The following is a 3,299-nucleotide window of genomic DNA, read 5'->3' as shown; positions in this document are numbered from 1 at the left end:
TGGGTATCACCAGTGGAAGCTGTAGAACAGCAAACATTGCAGAATAGCAAATATTGCTTCCTGATCTTCCTCTGGAAGCTTTGCCCCAGAGGAGCACCCTCCTGTATGAGGTATCTGTCAGCCCCTACTGGGAGGTATCTCTCAGTCAGGCAACACAGGGGTCAGGGACTCACTTGAGGAGACAATCTTTTCATTCTGACAGCTTGACCACCATGCTGGAAGAACCACTGCTCTCTTCAGAGCTGTCAGACAGGGACGTTTAAGTCTGCAGAAATTGTCTGCTGTATTTTGTTCAGCTATGCCCTGCCCACAGAGGTAGAATCTATAGAGGCAGTAGGTCTTGCTGAGCTGTGGTGGGCTCCACCCAGTTTGAGTTTCCTGGCCATTTTGTTTACCTACTCAAGCCTCAGCAATGGTAGACACCCCTCCCCACACCAGGCTGCAGCCTCGCAGGTCAATCTCAGACTGCTGCACTAGCAGTGAGCAAGGCTCTGTGGGCATGGGACCCACTGAGCAAGGCATGGGAGGGAATCTCTTGGTCTGCTGGTTGCTAAAACTGTCAAAAAGGGCAATATTTGGGTGGCAGTTTTCCGTTTTTCCAGGTACAGCCTGTCACAGCTTCCCTTGGCTAGGAAAGGGAATATTCAGACTATTTGCACTTCCCGGGTGAGGCGATGCCCCACCCTGCTTCAGTTCACCCTCCATGGGCTGCACCCACTGTCCAACCAGTTCCAGTGAGACAAACCAGTACCTCAGTTGGAAACGCAGAAGTCACCCATCTTCTGCGTCAGCCTCACTGGGAGCTGCAGACCAGAGCTGTTCCTCTTCAGCCATCTTGGAAGTGACCCAAAGATTCTTCTTAAATGTTGCCTTCTTTGGGGTTCCATCTTAGATTTTCTTCATTTTATTTTCCATCAGGCCTACTCTGAATGACCTACCCTAATCCAAATTTTCAGCTAATTTATGTTTGTATGTCAATCACTTTCAAATGTATAGACTTAGCCTCTTCTTCAAGTTTCAGACTAACTATGATGACCACGTAGATATCTCCATCTCTTTGTACCACCAAGACCTCCATCTTAATATGCTTGATACAGTTTGGTTCTGTGTCCCCACCCAAATCTCATCCCTAATTGTAATCCCCACATGTGAGGGAGGGACCTAGTGGGAGGTGATTGGATCACTGGGGCGGTTTCCTCCATGCTGTTCTCATGATAGTGAGTTCTCACAAGATCTGATGGTTTAAAAGTGTGTGGCAATTTCTCTCTCTCTGTCTCTCCTGCCATCATGTAAGACATGCCTTGTTTCCCCCTTTGCCTTCCATCATGATTGTAAATGTCCAAAGGCCTCCCCAGCCACTTGGAACTGTGAGTCAATTAAATCTCTTTTCTTTATAAATTACCCAGTCTCAGGTAGTTCTTTAAAGCAGTGTGAAAACAGACTAATACAATGCTCAAAACAGAATTCATCATCTTTTTTCAAAATGTCCTTATGTTTCTATGTGCTCTGGTGGCTTAGTGGTCATGGCCATTGACAAAACTAGAAGAATAGGGTTATTTTTACTTTTCCCTATTCTTTAATCATTACCTCCAAGAAATACAAGGCATTTAGTTAGTATGGTGCCTGGATCTTTATAACTTCTGAATAAGAATTAACTGTTGATATTAAAAACAAATTTCTAATCTATAATTTTTTTAAAAAACTAAGATTAATTGGGAATTCCTAAACTTAAATATGCAGCATGTTTACTAAATTGGCAATTTGATAATAAATATATCTACCACAAATACCAAATAATATATGTGGTGCTAATATTAACTTAAATCCTTCCTCTTTAGAAAAGTAGTGAAACATTATAATCTAGAGGTTTGCTTTCTTCCAGTGTGTGCTTTCTGCAAAATACCTCCATCACTGTATTGTCTAGAATTGACTTCAGACTATCTGTGCTATGCTGCGTTAGGTTTATGCCTCTCTGTTCTATAAGATCTTCGCCAACCTGTGGTGGTGAGGAAGGGGGATTTGATAGCCTGCTTGGTTTTCCCCTGGAAAACTTGTAGGCTGAGCATGGTCATTTGTGACCTGAAAGGGGCTTCTTCAGAATGTATAATAGAAGTCATGGATTCCAAAGAGTAATGGGGCTCAGAGAAGAGGGAATGTGCATCATTAATGGAACCATCAGCCAGGTGCAACGGCTTTCTCCATAGACAGGAAGAAATTCAAAGTACAAGTGGTAAAAGAAGAGATGGGCATGGTTTATCAAGAGCTGAAGGTGGATGAGGCAGAGTAAGCAACTAAGAATTGAAAAATTTTAAAGTAAAGATTAACAAGTAGTGGGAGCACTTGATTGCTGGCAAACCGTAAAGCATCAGAGCTAAAACTCCTGCAGGATTTAGGTGAAGAAGCTGAGACCCAGAGGGGTACTAAGGCTGCGATCCTTAGTAAACCAAGATGAGCTGCTCACTGCCTTTCTAGTAGGGCACAATATTATATGAATGTAAAAAAAGAAGACATTCCTCAAAGAATATTAAACCCTCAAATGCACTTGAACTGTGACAAAGTGATGCCATGGTGACCAATACAGAACTGTATTTTCATAGGACATTCCTTTACAGAAACTGGCAAATTCCAAAATCCAAACAAGTTTCCCCCACACATGGGGCTTATTAGAGGCCCTGAACTTCCCTTGGCAGGGAGACAAGTTGCAGTGTTTAAATACTAACACGAGCTGCTTTCCATAATGTATGCGGAGTGGGCTTCACCCATGTGTGGGAATGACATCAGCCATACATAGCCTAGCTGCAGAGATTCAGAATTGTTGCATGCCAGAAAGACTAAAAGAGTCGAATTGTTGAATGTCAAGGAAAAACAGACAATCTCATCTACACCAGCTAACAGAGGGCTCGTGAACTTGCCTCAAATTGAGTAGAGTCTTAGCTAGAATATTTATATATATATATATTTTTTTTTCAGTAGACATGAAGGTGAAATAGTGAGAAATACATCTTTCATTTGCTTTGTCGAATGGGTTCCATAATAACATGGCATTAAAGCCCTATTACTTTCTATATCTGCTCAGGACCCCAAAATGTGCACCATGGAGGAAACTGACTAGAGTTGAACTCCTTCCTCCACGTGAGTCCTAGACACAAAACCTTAACAGAACTCAAGCCTTCCAGCTGATAAGTAGAGATGTGCTTTTATTCAACAGAACGAATGAATGCTCCAGCAACTCAGCATTATGAAAAAATGACTTTTCAAGGTTTCATGAAATAAAATGTTCTCCACCATTTCTTTGCACT

The sequence above is a fragment of the Macaca mulatta genome, chromosome 6 (assembly GCF_049350105.2).
Source record: "Macaca mulatta isolate MMU2019108-1 chromosome 6, T2T-MMU8v2.0, whole genome shotgun sequence".
Lineage (NCBI taxonomy): Eukaryota > Metazoa > Chordata > Mammalia > Primates > Cercopithecidae > Macaca > Macaca mulatta.
This window is presented reverse-complemented; position numbering follows the sequence as displayed.